This window comes from Propithecus coquereli, unplaced genomic scaffold, assembly GCF_000956105.1.
Source record: "Propithecus coquereli isolate 6110/MARCELLA unplaced genomic scaffold, Pcoq_1.0 Scaffold89, whole genome shotgun sequence".
NCBI lineage: Eukaryota > Metazoa > Chordata > Mammalia > Primates > Indriidae > Propithecus > Propithecus coquereli.
In genome coordinates, this window is record NW_012155173.1 from 6,374,715 (window position 1) to 6,391,987 (window position 17,273).

General features: G+C 37.6%; 1 pseudogene; it reads left to right on the forward strand.

Moving 5' to 3' along the window:
* The first annotated feature begins 9,145 nt into the window (after nucleotides 1–9,145).
* Nucleotides 9,146–12,703, forward strand: LOC105826413 (annotated as a pseudogene).
* The last annotated feature ends 4,570 nt before the right edge of the window (nucleotides 12,704–17,273 follow it).

Consider the following 17,273-nt stretch of genomic DNA (forward strand, 5'->3'; position numbering starts at 1 on the left):
TGTTAGGGTCTATGGGTAAAAATTTAAGAGAGTGAGGTGGATGCCAAGTGGTGGGTGGTATTGAAGTTTTAAATAGTTCAATCAGTGTGGGCCTCATTGAGAAAGTGACATTATGAGCAAATTCATGAAGGAGTCACTAGCCTTGCAGATACCTAAGGGAAGAACACTCTAGTCAGAATAATGGTTCTCAACTGGAGGTGACTTTGTCCCCAGGGGACATTTGGTAATATCCAGAGACATTTGTGTTTGTCAAGACTTGGGCATGGGGAGTGTTGCTACTGGCATCCAGTGAGTAGAGGCCGAGGATGCTGCTAAGCACCTCACAATGCACAAGTCCCAGGACAGCCCCCAACCCAAAATATCGATAGTGCCAAGGTTGAGAAACTCTAGGTTAGAGGGATAAACCAGTGCAAAGGTCCAGAGACAGGAAAGTTCCAGAACAAGGAAGCCGTGTAGAGAAGCACAGGTAGCCAGGTAGGTCATGGCATTGTAGGGCATTGTTAAGACCTTGCATCTTATTAATCCATGCCCAACCTCCCCAAGTAGACATTGCCACTTTCTCCTCAGTGCTCCCACAGCAACCATCTGTCACGCTCAAGAGGGATTAATTATCTTCCTCTCCCACGAAGCTTTCAGCTCCTGATGACAGCAGCTGAATCTGGTGAATCTCTGTACACCCCTTGCCTAGGAAAAGTTCATATATGTTAGTTGTATCAATGATTATAATAACTTCGAATAATAATAGCAATTGATTTCTGTCTCATTTCATATACACGCCAATATGATCCAAGAGAGTTCAGATTGGATCTATTTCATCCATTATTGTAGCCCTAATGCTATAATTGTTATCAGTACATAATAAGTGCTCAATAAACATTGAATGAAAGAATGAGTAGGTACTAATATAATCAGCCCTTCCCTTGATGTCTGGTCAGTCAAATTTCTCCTCCTCTTAGCAACTTCAAGTGAGAAAGAAGGAGACATGTAGAAAGAATATCTGCTGTCTTTTTCTAGAAGGCAACCTATGATAAAGCACTGCAAGCTGGTATCTGATGCAATCCTATGCTAGACTTGCAAGTCACCTTATAACGCATCACTGTCGACAGCACATGCTTGCATAACGCAGGGCTCTATGACACTTATTTTTCGAAGGAAGTGGGTAAGGTTGCATCAGTTGTATCACTTGTCAAGTAGTCAGTTGATTTTATGGTGGCTCCCCATTTTCTCCAATCCTTCACACTGGAAGAATCTAAGAATCTGGAGGGGAGCATGCTGGGAAATGAAGGCCAATTATGCAAGTTGGACAAATACACGTGGAGCACTGAAAATATCCAGTGTACACTTTCCTTGAGGTTCGAGATATACTTCAATCCGTACAGAGTCCAAAGGGTGGTGCAGGATTCAGAGCAACATCCCTAATGGCATTAATTTATTTCATTGACTCTCCACATGTCCCCAGCTCCGTCCCTAGCCTTCGTGAGAGCCCTACCTGTGGGCTGTCCCTTCCACTGCAGAAATCATGTTATTTCTAAACCCCGTTCCTCTTGTGCTCTCTCCCACCTCCCCAGACCCTCATCCTTAATTCTTCTTTTCCTTCTAAAATACAGGCATTCTATTAGCCTCAAACATCGCTGTGAGTTGTTAGTCGTTCCCTGCTTGGCTTGGTGTTGTCAATGGGTAGGGAAGGAGGGAATCTACAAATTCTAAAGAGCAGAAGTTAGCAGAAATAGGCTGCCTTGGTAGAATGAACATGGGGGTCAGGGGACAAAAATAAAAGTAAACTAAAAGGTGGGATGCTTACCTAAGGTGAAACTCTTTTCAAACAATGATTTTTTGTTTTATGCTTATGTAAGCATTTGCCTCCTCTCTTGCTTTGCATCAAAATAGAAAATAAAAGGCCAGAGGTGGTGGTTCACATCTGTAATCCTAACATTTTGGGAGGCTGGGGCAGGATGATTGTTTGAGCCCAGGATTCCGAGGTTACAGTGAGCTACAATCAGTCCACTGCCCTCCAGCCTGGGTGACAGAGCGAGACCCTGTCTCAAAAAAAACAAACAAAAAATAGCAATAAAAGGAAAACTCCCTCCTGTGCCTTAGAAGGTTGAGGCACCATACAGTAGGAAGACAAAGAGAGAAAGAAAGAAAACAAAAGGTTGGATGTGATATTGTGGAAAGGAATTGCACTCAGGGTAACACAAAAATATGTTTTGGGTACTAAACATAAATATGTTTCAGTCTTGACTCTGCCCTTTTGATTTACACCAAAGGGACCATGCCTTTTTCATCTAGTTCCTCTAGACGTCAGCACAAGGAACTTAGTGTAAATATCTGCTGAATGCCTCCGTAAAGGAATTATCTTAATGACATGAGATAAAGTAATAGCTGAAACGCATGGACTATGTATTAGCTTGGGGGAACTTGCTTCTAAAATATCTGCTGCATCACTTCCCAGCTGTATGACTTCAGACAAATCACTTAACATCACAAGCCTTAGCTTTCTTCTCTGTATTATGCTTGTTGAAAAGAGAAAATGAGGTAACGTAGGCTAATACTATGGCAACTTTATTATTTATTCTTTTGGTTTATGTTAATGCTTGATGGAGACTTCTCATTGCTCATGTAAGAGGAACAGCCAGTACACCTTTCTGATCATTGACCATTTGTCCTGGGTTGGTTTACTTATATCCTACATCTTTTAGTTAGTTGGAGGCTTCCATGACTTCAGAAGATGCAAAAAAAATGGCTGATGAAACTCCTGTTCCTTTGTATGTTGGAGTTTAACTCCAGTGATCTGTTTCCTTCACTAAATGAGGACATGTCACATCAAGCAGAGCCACTGATATTGAGGATGGAAAGAAAGTGGTGACTTAGGGTGTCTGGAAAAAAAAACAAACAAACTTATCCTCCCTGGCCCCAGGCTCAGCTCCAAGCCAATTTCCTCCAGAGACTTCTCCTGTTCCTTCTAAAACACTCCCTACTTCCATACCACACCCTCTCACATACCAGGTCAAAGTGATTTTGCTTTTTTAAAGAAATATTGTCCTGGTCCTTATGCACACTCACCTGTATTGAAAGGTATCACAACTTATATGACCTCCAAATCAGGAAGTCCTCCGACCTAGTCAGCTCAACTAGGTCTCACCTACAGATTTCGGGACAGGAACCTTGCTTTGCACATCTATGTAATCTATACAGCATCTCACCCTGTATTAAAAATCAACCAAAGGAAGAATGAAAAAAAAGGAAGGAAGGCAGGGAAGAAGAGAGGGAGGGAGAGAAGGAAGGAGGAAGCGATGGAAAGAGAGGGTAGGCGGTGGGGGGGGAATGAATGAATAAAATTGATAGCAGAACAGATTTTTTTAAAAATAAATATTGGGAAACTATTCATAACACAACTACCCCAAACAAAATAAAATGATTTGACCCTACAATAAAACACAATGTGAAGCTCAAAAAATGATGCAACTAAGAGACCAAAAAATCCTTATTCTGTAAGAACTTAAGTGAATACTCTCCCCATTTCCTTCTCCTAAGGTGCTCTGGACTCCGTATAGTCAGGACTGCACCCCAGAGCCCACAGGCCCAGCTGCCTGGGAGCCCTCCACAGGCATTTGTTTCTTCCCCACCAATCACAAGCCTTCGCTTCTGCCTCTGCCCCAGCACAGCTGGGGAACACATGCTAGGGGACCGGCCATTCGACAATCTCCCTTCTGCTCTTGGAAAGTGGTTTCCATGGAGGTATCTCACTCCTATCCAAATCCCTCACCTTTAAATGTGCTGAAAAGTGAGTTTGAAATTAGACTCAGAGCCATATGGCAGAGCTGAGGGCAGCATATGGTTGCAGATTGCTCAGTGCTGATCTATAGAATCTTTAAGCTCACCTTCCGTCTCTCTTTACACAGGAGGCAATGGTAAGACTGGCGTTCTGTATTTTGAACTGCTCTGTCCTTCATGTGGGAAAATGAGACTCCTAATTCAGCATTTATGATTAACTTGTTTTAGTTTTTTTGGCCATGGTAGGGTGCAGAGAAGATGCACTCCTACTTGTGATCAATGGGAAGTAAAGTGTTTAGGGATTCAGTCTGGGAATTCGAAGTATAGTCTTACCAATAAAAACGTGACTTTAGGTCAGCTCGACTAGGTCTCACCTACAGATTTTGGTCACGCCCATTTAAACTGCAGGTGGGGACAAATCAGTACTGTGCAAACAGGGAGTGTATTGCTCTACAGTTAGTGCAATGAGAGGACAAGTGGACAGAAGGGTTCTGTGGTCAAAGCATGAAAGCTAATTTTATTAACAAGCTGAAAGTTCTGAAGAGAAGGGCGTATACGAGAAAGGTGGGGGACCAGACTGAAGGAATCAAAGAGAAAGAATAAGCATGCATAGGGAAGTATTTAGGTTATTAAGTATGAAACGTCTGATTTCCTTAAGTACTAAGTTTGACAGTTAATATCTTTGACATTTCACTTTGACATTTGTTGTTTTATTTTCATTGTAAAGGTACATACTCATTCTTTCAAAAGCATGCTTTGACTTGTGATTATCTTTCAAATTTTTTAAGAACAATTTTTTTACAACCAGATAAGTCAAAAATTCAGATTATTTTCAAATATGAGTTCTGTCGTAAAGCCAATACAACACAGACAGCTCAAAATATCAATAAAGTGTTTGGAAAGGATGTGGCTAATGAACACATAGTACATCAATGGTTTAAAAAGTTCCATTCTGGTAATTTTAACCTTACAATTGAGCCACATGGACAACCTGAGACCAAAGTGGATAATGATAAACTAAAAACTGTAGTGGAAGTGACTTCAGCTCAACCTGTGCATAAATTAACAAGGTTTAACATTACTATTTAATTATATCAGACCATTTAAAACAAATCAACAAGGTAAAGAAGCTAGATAGATGGGTACTACATAAATTAAGCAAACATCAAAAGAAAAATAGTCTCGAAGCTTCCCTTTCTTTGCTGTCACGACATAAAGGCAAACCATTTCTGCACTGTATTGTTACATGTGATAAAAAAAAAATAGATTCTTTTTGCACAATCAGAAGCATTCAGCACAATGACTGGCTAAAGATAAAGTGCTGAAACACAGTCCAAAACCAAATATTCATCAAAAAAACGAATGTTGTCTGTTTGGTGGTCCAGCACTGGTATGATCCTCTACAGCTTCACGAAATCTGGTCAATCAATTACAGCGGATGTCTACTGCAACCAATTGAGCGAAATGATTAGGATGTTTGTGATTAAACAGCCGAGATTGATCAATAGAGACAGGCCAATCCTCTTGCAAGACAACGCTCAATCACATGTCATGCAAACAACGCTGCTCAAACTACAGCGACTGGACTTAGAAACTGTCTGTCATCCACCGTATTCACCAGACCTTGCACCGACTTACTACCACTTCTTCCAGACCTTGGACCACTGCTTACAAGAAAACAATATCCAGTTCTCAACAAGCTGTGAAAAACGCCTTTTGTGATTTCATCGCCACTTACTCGCCAGGCTTCTTTGCTGCTGGCATAAACAAGCTACCGTTAAAATGAAAAAACTGTGTTGACAATTTAGACACATATTTGATTAATTATACTGCCTCTTGTTTGAGATACAATAAACTAAAATTTTGATTCAAAATTGGACATGTCATATTTAATGACCTTAATAGCTAATTCAGGACCTATCTATGAAAATACTGATCCACTACATGTCCACCCCACCTGTCTCCACTATCAACATCACCATTACCACAAGGACAAAGAGTACTATCATAACTGAGTCAAATTCCAGAAAGATTGTCTGGGCCAATTGGCAGGGGTTTGGCCACTATGCTCTGTCATCAGCCACTTTTATGGAATCAATTTGTCAGGAAGGGAAGCTCTTGTTTCCATGAGGCTGAAGAAATCACATTTTTTATTTATGAAAACAAAACTCAGATATACACATGCACTTTTTCATACTGCCATCTGGCAGAGCTGGGATTCAAACCTTTTTTTTCTTATTCCAGCTGTGTCATTACACTCTATCATCAAACAAACAAATCAACAAACAATTAAACAATGGGGGAATGCTTTAATGTGGAAAAGAGGGAACGCCATCCCAGAATACCCTGGGAAAGAAAAACAAACAAGAAGAGAGAAAGGGTCTAAGAGCTTTGAAATACAACAAACTAATGTGATTCTTATCGTCATAACCATTGGCATTATTAATTGAGTTCTAATGCATGTATCAGGGAGTCACTGTGATAATATATCACCGAAATGTCACTAAATAGCTTTATTGAGATTCACAATACAATTCTTCAATTTAAAGCATACAGTTTGATGATTTCTATTATATTCACCCATATGTTCAATTATCACCACAGTTAATTTTGAAACATTTTCATCACCACATAAAGAAGTCCCAAGCCTTTTTGCTCTCACTATCCTACCTCCTCTCTGTTATCACAGACCTAAGCAACCACTACCTAGGTTACTTTCTGCCTCTATAGATTTGCTATTCAGGACATTTCATACAAATGGAATCATACGATGTGTGATATTTGGTGACTGGCTTCTTTCACACAGTATACTGTTTTCAAGCTTCATCCATGTAACAGTATGTAACAGGACTTCATTACTTTTCCATGGCCAAATAACATTCCATTGTGTGGATATACCACAGTTTGTTTTCACCTTTTGGCTATTACGAATAACACCGACATAAACACTTGTGAATAAGTTTTTGTGGGGACATGTTTTCATTTCTCTTGGGTACATAATTAGAAGAAGTAGAACTGCAAAGTAATATGGTAACTCTATGTTTAATCATTTGAGACACTTACATGTCTTCCAAAACGACGGCATTATTTTATGCTACCAGCAGTATATCAGGGTTCCAAATTCTGCACGTCCTCACAAATGCTTGCTATTGTCTACCTTTTTTATTATATCTATTCTAGTGAGTATGGAGTGGTCTCTCACTGTTTTAATTTGCATTTCCCTATGACTAATGATGTCAGGCATCTTTTCAAGCTTTTATTGGTCGTTTGTATATCTTTGTTGGAGAAATAAACTTCCTTTGTCCATGTTTTAATTAAGCTATTTATCATATTATTATTGTGTTGGAAATGTTCTCTATGTATTCCAGATACTAGTTTCTTATCAGATATATGGTTTTAAAATATATTCTCCCATTCTATGAGTTCTCTTCACTTTATTAATCGTGTCCTTTGAAGCAAAAAGCTTTTAAGCATTGAACTCCAAATTGCCTATGGTTTCTTTTGTTCTTGTTTTTGGCATTATATCTAAGAATCCATTGCCAAATCTGAGATGAAAAGGATTTATCGCTATGCTTCTTGTAAGAGTTTTATAGTTTTAGCTCTTACATTTAGGTTCTTGATCCAATTTTTATATATGGTGTGAGGTAAGAAATCATTCTTTTACATGGAGCTATCTAGTTTTTCCAGCATCGTTTGTTAAAAAGACTATTATTTTCCCATTGAATGGTATTGGCACCCTTGCCAAAAATTAGTTAATCATAGACATGTAGACTTATCTCTGAACTCTCAGTTCCACTATATTTATCTATATGTCTATCCTATACCAATACAACATTGTTTTGATTACTGGTGCTTTGAAGTAAGTTTTGAAATCTAGAAATGTCAGTTCTTCATAAATTTATTCTTTTTCTGATTGTTTTATCTCTCCTAGCTCTCTTGAAATCCCATGTGAATTTTATAATAAGCTTGTCAATTTCTACAAAAAAACCAGCTGGAATTCTGATAGGGATTATATCGAATCTGGAGATCAATTTGGGGAACCTATTTTATCATCTTAACAATTTTAAGTCTTCCAATCTATGAACATGAAATATTTTTCCATTTATTTAGATGTTCTCTAATTTCTTTCAACAGTGCTTTGCAGTTTCCAGAGTATAAATTTTGTACTTATACTTCATTAAATTTTTATTTATTGATATATACTTATACTTTATTACTTTATATTTTATTAAATTTATTTCTAAGTATTTTATTATTTTGATATTACTATAAATTAAATTGTTTTCATAATTTCAATTTCAGACTGTTCATTTCAAGGGTATAAAAATACAATTGATTTTTGTATATCGATCTTGAATCCTGCAACTTGAATCCTTGCTGAACTTGTTTACTAGTTCTAATAGTTTCTAGTGCATTCCTTAGGATTTTCTAGATACAAGATCCTGTCGATTGTGAATACAGATAGCTTTACTGCTTTCTTTTCAATATAAATTCCTTTATTTCTTTTTCTTTCCTGATTACTTTGAGTAGAACCACCTGTACCATGTTGAATAGAAGTGGTGAGAGCAGACATGTTTGTATTGTTCCTGCTCATAGGAGGAAACTATCCCATTTTTCACCACTAAGGATGTTGTTAGCTGTGAGTTTTTCATGGATGCCTTTTGTCAGCTAAGAGAATAAAGTAGAACAAATATATATCTATTGCTTCTGGCATATTAACCTTCTCTTTTAATATATCTGGTTCTCTTCACTTGTCACCATTCCTTACAGTTATCACATGAAGTCATTTCCTCAGCCCAATACATTTTTCTCCCATCTACTTCTTTTATGCTGTTATTGTCAAATACATTAAATTTCTATACATATTAGGCCCCAAATGCATTATACACATATTGTTTATAAAATTCCTTCTTAAATGACATAAGAAAAAATGAAAAAGTTATGCATTTATAATTTTTTTTAATTTATCTGACTACTTTTACTGTGGTATTTGTGTGGATTTAATTCACTGTTGGAGTCACTCTTTTTTTTTTTTCCAGAAAAATTTAACAGGTTTATTTATAATTGTTATAAAGTTGAACTGCTGAAATTTGTTCACTGAAACATTTGATTTGCATTAATGCTTCACATCCCCGCATTTATATTAAAAATTCACACACAAATGAAAATGGAAAAACTGCCAATACCTGATTTCTGACCCCTATTTTTCCACTCGAAATCATATACTTAGGTACCTTTTGACCCCATGGAAAAAAAAAATATCTAACGTTCGGAACTACCAATAACAGGAAGACGAGAATTTTTTTTTTTTTTTTTTTTGAGAATGAAATGTTTTCCCATCGTAGTGGATTCTTAAGCACTTTCTCCACGTATGCGGCGTCTTTGGCATAATTGTTACACGTTTGGCATGGATAGCACACAGATTGGTGTCTTCAAAAAGGCCAACCAGATAGGCCTCACTTGCCTCCTGCAAAGCACCAATAGCTGCGCTCTGGAAGCGCAGATCTGTTTTGAAGTCCTGAGCAATTTCTCACACCAGACGCTGGAAAGGAAGTTTGCGAATCAGAAGTCCAGTGGACTTCTGATAACGTCTAATTTCACGGAGTGCCACTTGTACCAGGCCTGTAGCGATGAGGTTTCTTCACCCCTCCAGTAGAGGGCGCACTCTTGCGAGCGGCTTTTGTAGCCAGTTGCTTCCTGGGTGCTTTACCACCGGTCGATTTGCGGGCAGTCTGCTTTGTGGGAGCCATGGTATAAAGACCTCCTTACTTACCCCCCTGCTCCTTCTGCTGGAGCTCAGCGAGCGGAGAGGCGGCGCTGGCGTTTGAGAGCGAGGGCGGCGCGGCGCGGTGGTGGCTGCGAACACCTGGAGTCACTCTTTAGTGGAAGAACTTCCTTTACTATTTCTTATAAATCAGATCTGCTAACAACAAATTCTTTCAGTGTTTGTTTAACTGGGAAAGTCTGTATTTCAATTTCATTTTTGAAAGATAGCTTCGCTGGATATAGGATACTTTTAGGTATTTAACTTATGCAATTTTTATTTTTTTAAGTTTTATTTTATTTTTAATTCAAAGTAATTATATGCATTTATGAGGTACAATGTGATGTTTCAATACATGTGTACATTGTGGTATGATCAAATCAGATTAATTAACATACTCATCACCTCAAATATTTCTCATTTCTTTGTGGTGAGTACATTTAAAATTCTCTCTTTTAGCAATTTTGAAATATATAATACATTGTTGTTAACTATAGCTACCATACTGTGCAATAGATCACCAGAATGTATTCCTCTTTCGTAACCTTTGATCAATATTTCCCCTTCACCTCCCCTCCCCACACGCAGCCTCTGGTAACCACCCTTCTACTTTGTCTCTCTGTATCTGGCTTATTTCACTTAGCATAACGTCTTCTAGGTTTATCAATATTGTAGCAAATGAAAGAGTTTCCTTCTTTTTTAAGGCTGAATAGTATTCCATTTTGTATATATACCACATTTTCCTTTTTTTTATTATTTCAATAGATTTAGAGCACACAAGTGCAGTTTTGTAACATGAATATTTTGTATAGCAGTGAGGTCTGGGTTTTCAGTGTACCCATCACCTGAAGGGTACATTGTACCCAACAGGTAATTTTCATCTCTCACCCGCCCTCCCCCCTTTTGAGTCCTCAGTGTCTATTATTACATTCTGTATGACCATTGACTACTCACAGTTTGGCCTCTGCTTGTAAGTGAGAACATGTGGTATTTTATTTTCTGGATACCACATTTTCTTAGTCCATTTGTTCATTGATGGACACTTTAGTTGTTTCCATATTTTGGCTATTGTGAATAATGCCGCAATAAATATGGGAGTGAAGATATCTCTTCAACACACTGATTTTAATTCCTTTGGATATATACTCAGAAGTAGGATTGCTGAATCATATAGTAATTCTATTTTTAGTTTTTGCAAAACCTCCATACTGTTTTCCAAAATGGCTGTACTAATTTATAGTACCACCAACATGTACAAAGATTCCCTTTTCTCTATATGGGATTCTTGATTAACAGTTTTTTTTCCTTTAAGGACTTTGAATGTGTTATCATATTCTGTCTTCTAGTCTCCATTGTTTCTAATGAGAAGTAGGCTGTTAATCTTATGGGGCAGTCCCTTGTAAATGACAAATCATTTTTTTCTTGCTGCTTTCAAGATGTTTTCCTTGACTTTGGCTTTCAACATTTGAAATATATTGTATCTGTCTGTGGATCTCTTTGCATTTACCCTACTTGGAATTCATGGAGTTTCCTTAATGTGTAGATATTTTTTTTCAAAAAAATTGGAAATTTTAAGCCATTATTTCTTCAAATTTTTTTCTGTTCTTTTCTCTCTCTTCTCTACTTCTTGTGCTCCCATTATGCATGTGTTGGTGTGCTTAATGGTGTCCCAAATTTCTGTAAGATTTGTTCTTTTTTTTTTTTAATTCCTTTTTGGCTTTGTTCTTTGGAATACATCCTCTTTATTGATCTCTCTTCAAGTTTCCTAACTGTTTTCTTCCCATAGTAATTTACTGTTGTCCCCCTTCTGTCTCAACATATATAGATCCTCCCTATCCTTGAAGGATTAGCTCAAATGCCATCTCCTCCAGAAAGCATCCCCTTATTTACCTGGAGATGCTTGAACTTTTGTTCCCTCCATTTCTGGTTTTTCCCAATAATTTATTTGTATCTCTTTTGCAGAACTACCATTTCTACCTCCCCACCAGAGTTTCTTGGCTTCTGCTTATTCCCAAGTCTAATTCTTTGAGATACCCTCAAAGAGTCTTTCTCTTTTCTTACATTAGCTTAAACTTACAAACAATAATGCTAATAAATAGAGATATACAAATGTTAAAAATAATTGCAGAGGGAGACTGGCACAATAATAGGCTCCTATTCGTCCATCCATCAAAGGAATACCACTCAACGAATGAATTGAATAAATGAATGTCAGAAAGAATGACATTTATATATTATCAGATTTGAAAACTAAGGAAAGTAACTCAGTAATCTTGGAAGAGAATGGAATAAAAACGGAACAGGGACTATTCAGCTTTAAGGAACAATGGTGATATAGTACCTTTTGTATACTCCTGGATAGAGCTGGAACGCATTCTACTAAGTGAGGTACCCAAGAATGGAAAGACAAGCACCACATGTACTCACCATCGAATTGGTATTAACTGATCAACACATAAGTGCACATATAAGAATAACATCTATTGGATGTTGGGCAGGGGGCAGGGGGGAGGAGGTAGGAGGGGACGGGTATACGCATACACAAAGAGTGCAATGTGCACCACCCGAAGGATGGACATATTTGAAACTCGGACTTAGCGGGGAGAGGGGGCCAGGGCAACATACGTAACCTAAACATCTGTACCCCTATAATATGCTGAAATAAAATAAAATAAACAGAACAGGGGATGAATTTTATGGTTTTCAAGGAAAGGGAAGACAGGATGGAGGAGCAGTGGGACTGACGGTGCTGGTCCCCTGATGCCTGGAGAACAGGAGCCCCGGCCTGCAGGGAACAGAACTTCTAAAAGGCAAATGTGTCCATAAGGCTGTAGTCCAAATCCAGTTTTGCTGGCAATGAGTGGATTCTCCAGAACCAAAGGGAGCACACAGCTCTTCTTAAAATTAAAGTGTTTATGCCCAAGATGAAACTGAATTCTATTTGGACAAGAGATGTGTTTATGAATACAAAGTAAAAAGAACAACACAATAACACCTGGCAGCAAACCAAACAAAACAGAGTCATCGAGAAAAAGGTAACTTGTGCCCATGGAAACAGTGGCATGGTTCAAGCCAAATTCTAAAGCAACTTTCCTGCTAATGCCATTTGGACACAAAATTCATGTGATGCTGTACCCCTCAAGTATTCGAGCTAATGAGAAGTAATATATAAAAGTGGATTTGAAAAAAATATAAAAAGACAGAGCAGGGAAGCTGGATTCTATTTTTCATGGCTCTGTCCCTAAAACCTGCTATGTGATCTTGAGCACAGCACCTACATCTCCACATCAATTGCTTCATCTGTAAAGGAAGGAGATATATTGAGATTTTTACCCTTGCTCAGAGTTTCTAACAGGCTATGTAAAGAAGCTTGTGATAAAACAACATCAAAAGGGTAACCAATTCTCGGGAAGTTTGAAATTTAAGGGCAAAATCATTTTTTAATTAAATGAAAAATATAAAGAGACGGTGACTACCGCTCTAAGGTACAGCACCCCATTGCAGCTTCCAAAAGGACATGTCCCTTGTTCTCCCTCAATTACAAAACCAACTCGAACAAAGAGCCTATAACTTAGAAATGTTTATTTTTAACAAAGAGAGAACCCTGGACATAACATCACAGCTTGGAAAATCTTATCTCTCCAGAGTTTTCAGTCTAGATAATTGGATCGGCCTCATCTCACACATACTGCTAGCTCCCAAGTCCATGGAGAAATCTGGTTTAAAATTGCCAATCAGAACTGTGAGGAACCTTAACATCTCAATTAAATAGCTGACATAAGAACAAGATGAAAAGAAAATGAGAAGGTGGACTCGATACTTTTGAGAGGAGGGGGATTCAGTTACTTCATTTCACAAAACATAATCTTCCTTTAAGCAGAGGTTGTCAGAAGTTATCAGCTCCACATACAAACATATAAAAGTACAATAACAAATAATTCAACAACAAAAGGCATCCAATTTATACACGGGGGATTGAAAATTCAATATCTAACTATACAAGGGAGATTGGGGAACTTCGGACTTCTCCCAGATCACAGAACGTAACACTTCTGGATTTACGATAAGGAATTATTCAAATGCCCAGACTTCTAAACAACAATTGGCCAGCAGCCATCTCTGCCAAATGCCAATAAAACATCAGAATCCCACTGACATCAAGAAGAGAAGCTACCTCCTAAGGATCTCCCAGGGATATGGACTCATCATATCTAAAATCTGACCTGTAGAAAACGTCTTCATCTAGATTCCGTGCACTGTTCAGAAGTCATGTGACGTTACCTACTGATGGAAGAGCATACTTCTAAAAAGAAGGAGAGGTAGTTATAATCTTGTCCTGAAAATAATTCCTCCCCAAACTAACTAAGAAAGACTCCTTAACTCTTGGACAAAGAGTTGTGGTCAAATATGGGAGGAATAAATGGTGAACACTAGGCAATAATTCAGATTTTATTCCACTTGAGGGAAGGCATCATGGTAGAACAGAAATGGAGAATATGTTAGAGATAGACAGATTTGAGTTTGAATCTCTGTGTCACATTTTGCCAACTGTGTAACTTTGGGCCACCATTTTGTTCCTACCTATAAAATTGGGATAAAGATACCTTATGATGTCCAAAGGATGACATAAAAAGAAACAAAACATCTAGTACAGAGTCTGGCACACAGTAGATGTGATAGACATATAAGACATCATCATCTTTAGTTTGTCCTTACTTCAATTGACAACTTAGAGTTGTTGATAATCCCAATTTCCTTCTCTGAGTATGGCTGGTGAGGCTGGAGCCAATAATGAAGTTGACCCATAACTGAGACCACATCAACCCCACCACACTCTGTTTGGCATTCCCTTTGACTCAGATGATTGCTTGGCCAGTGGTATTGAAGTTACAGGAAGGGGCCCGAGCTCCAGTGTCAGAGATCTGAATGGTCACATTACTAGACCTTTCAGGAACTTAATTACCCCATCTGTAAAGACAGATTCAAAATCCAAGCTCTGCATTCTGCTTTCTAGTTTTTAAAAAGTCTTCACTAATCTGAAGCTGCTCTCCAAATTACCCACCTACCCTACATGAAATTCCCAACACTTCCTTAAGTCCATATAGCATTTTACAATTGAGAAAATGCTTTCCCATTTACTGATTCATAATAAGGCCCACCAACCAATTTACTTTGAGAAAGTGCTTTCACGTTCATTGACTCATAGTAAGCCCTACCAACCGTTCTCAATTGCGATGTGAGTGAGAACCAAACTTCTATTCTACTTGAACCTCTATAGAAATTTGATTTCCTATGATAGCCCTCAGCCTCCCTTACACCACAGTTGTGTTAGGAAGAGGTCAACTTCCCTTTTCCTATCATACTGTTTTATTTATTAAGTTAAATACCTGCCCCTCCCCCAGCCCCAACAGAAATGAACGGAGAAACAGACTAAGTAAGACAACGAACCATGGGAGAGAGGACTCATAATAACAAAAACCTTTGTCTTGTAGAATGCTAGCTCAAAAGGAAGGCAAAGAGCCCAAAGTATGTCACTAACTTTCAGATTTTTCCCAAATGGAGTCCTATTTCTATGTGCTGCCTTTGAAAAAGTGAAAGTATTTTAGAACTGGATTAAATAGACAACACATATTCAATGTACGTGATGTGGATTTCATGGAAATTAGATAATTACTTACCAACTAAAAGTAAGCTTAAGGGAAGCCCACAGTGTTGACATCATGACAGAGATGAAAAATCAAATTTAAGGAAATGAATCCTTAAGTGGTCCATTTATGGATGAAGAGAATAAAATAAATTTGACCATGAAGTTCTAATTTTCAATGTTGTATTCATCCTCAATGATAGAAATAAAGCTACCTACCCCATCACTCCTAAGCCCAATCAAAATAGATCTCCCATCTCCTCTAAAATGGATCAAGTATAAGCTTTTGGTTTGAGATTTTTAGATATTTTATATTTGTGCTTAACATCTCAATTCTGCAACTGGTTGACAAATTATGTCATATTTTGTGAAGTGCTATAATCAGCTAGCTATACAAAAGTAGTTCTTAAATCTTGGTTCTAGTTCAGGCTCTGCCACTATTTACTGTGTGGGGGTGACAAAGTTGGGCTTGTATATTTTCATACTGAGTCTATGTTTTAATCTCCTTTATCTGTATTCTTCTTAGATTCTCTTCTGTAATGTTTGTTATCTTGCAGCAGGACTAAATACTTTAATCTTAACTTTTCATTTGTGAGATTTATATCACTGCTTTTCCACTTACTAGCCAGTGCCTTTGGTAAAGTTAAGACCTGCGACTTTCCTCTGTAAAGTGGGGAGAACAATCCTGTCGTAGAGGATTAAATGAGATAGCAAATCTGGAAAAATGCTTAGAATATTTCTGGACACATAGTAAGATCAATAGATGTGAGCTACAGTTGTTATATCTCAAAGTAAATTATAAGATCTTTGATAAATGGGACCGTGTCTAATAAATCCCAAAGTGCATCTCTGCAAATCCCATAGTAGACAGGAGAGTGCTGAGTATGGAAAGATGCACCCAATAGATCAATACTGACTAAATGGATAAATCAGTAGTAGAGGTATCTTGAAAAGTAAACATCTTTCAAATATTCAATAGTAGAGGTCTTCAGGAGTGAGGAAAAGAGAAACATCCTCCTAGAATAACAAGCAGTTCAAATAATTGTGTGTACTTCCTCCAGGCAATGTTTAGCTAATAAGAAGATAGCACATCTTCACAGAGGCCTATGTCTCTTTGTTCCTAAGCATTCAATACTAAAATGGACCACAGATTTCATGAAGTCCCATGGAGAACTGAAGCCTAGAGAAATTTATAATGCTCCAGTAAGGAATGTATATTCAAGAACACACACTAGAGTTACTTAGATCTTTTCATTCTGCATGTCCTTCAGTTCCAAAGTCATCTCTATAAAGCTTTTTTGAAATAACCCATCTAGAAGTATCTAAACTCCTCTTTTGAGTTCTAAAGGGACATTATCTATGATCCTTTAAATTCTTATAGGGATTAATTATGCAATGTTACCTATGCACATGCCTCATCTTTACACAGCAGAGCATGGAGTTTGGAGTCAGAGATCTAGATTTAGATTCCAATTCTGTTGCTTAACATCTGAGCGTCCTTGGAAGAATTCTCTGAATTAATGGAAACTACACATAAGAGCTATTGGTGGGAAGATGAAATAAAATATATAATAATACATGTAGACTCTCAACAAATGTAAGTCTCTTTCTTTTCATTCCCTTCTTTTTCTGCTAACCATATGTCTGGAAGGTTTTTGATGATAGGCATTCTTCCACCATAGTGAAATGTCCTCCTCAGAGAAGAGCATTTATTTCGTTTGTTCTTCTGTTCTAGGTACCCTTTGGGCATAATTTGCATAGTAAAATACCCTGTAGACACAGATTTATTAATATATTTCTACTCCAATACACCCAAAAGTGAGGGTGCAGAGTCTTCTGCTGTGTAGTTACTCTTAGAAGAGTGAACAAGTACTGATTACATATTGTGGTCTCATTCATTTCTGATTTCCCCAAGCATTTAATAAATTAAAATAAAATAAAACAAAACAAAACAAAACCCCCAGGTACACACTGTGCTTATTCCTGGAGAATAAAATTAATTAGCTTATAGAAAACTTCAAAGAATTGTTACAGTAGATACAACATTTAGTGAAGGAGGATCATCGATTATACCTGACTTTTTGCCTTCAA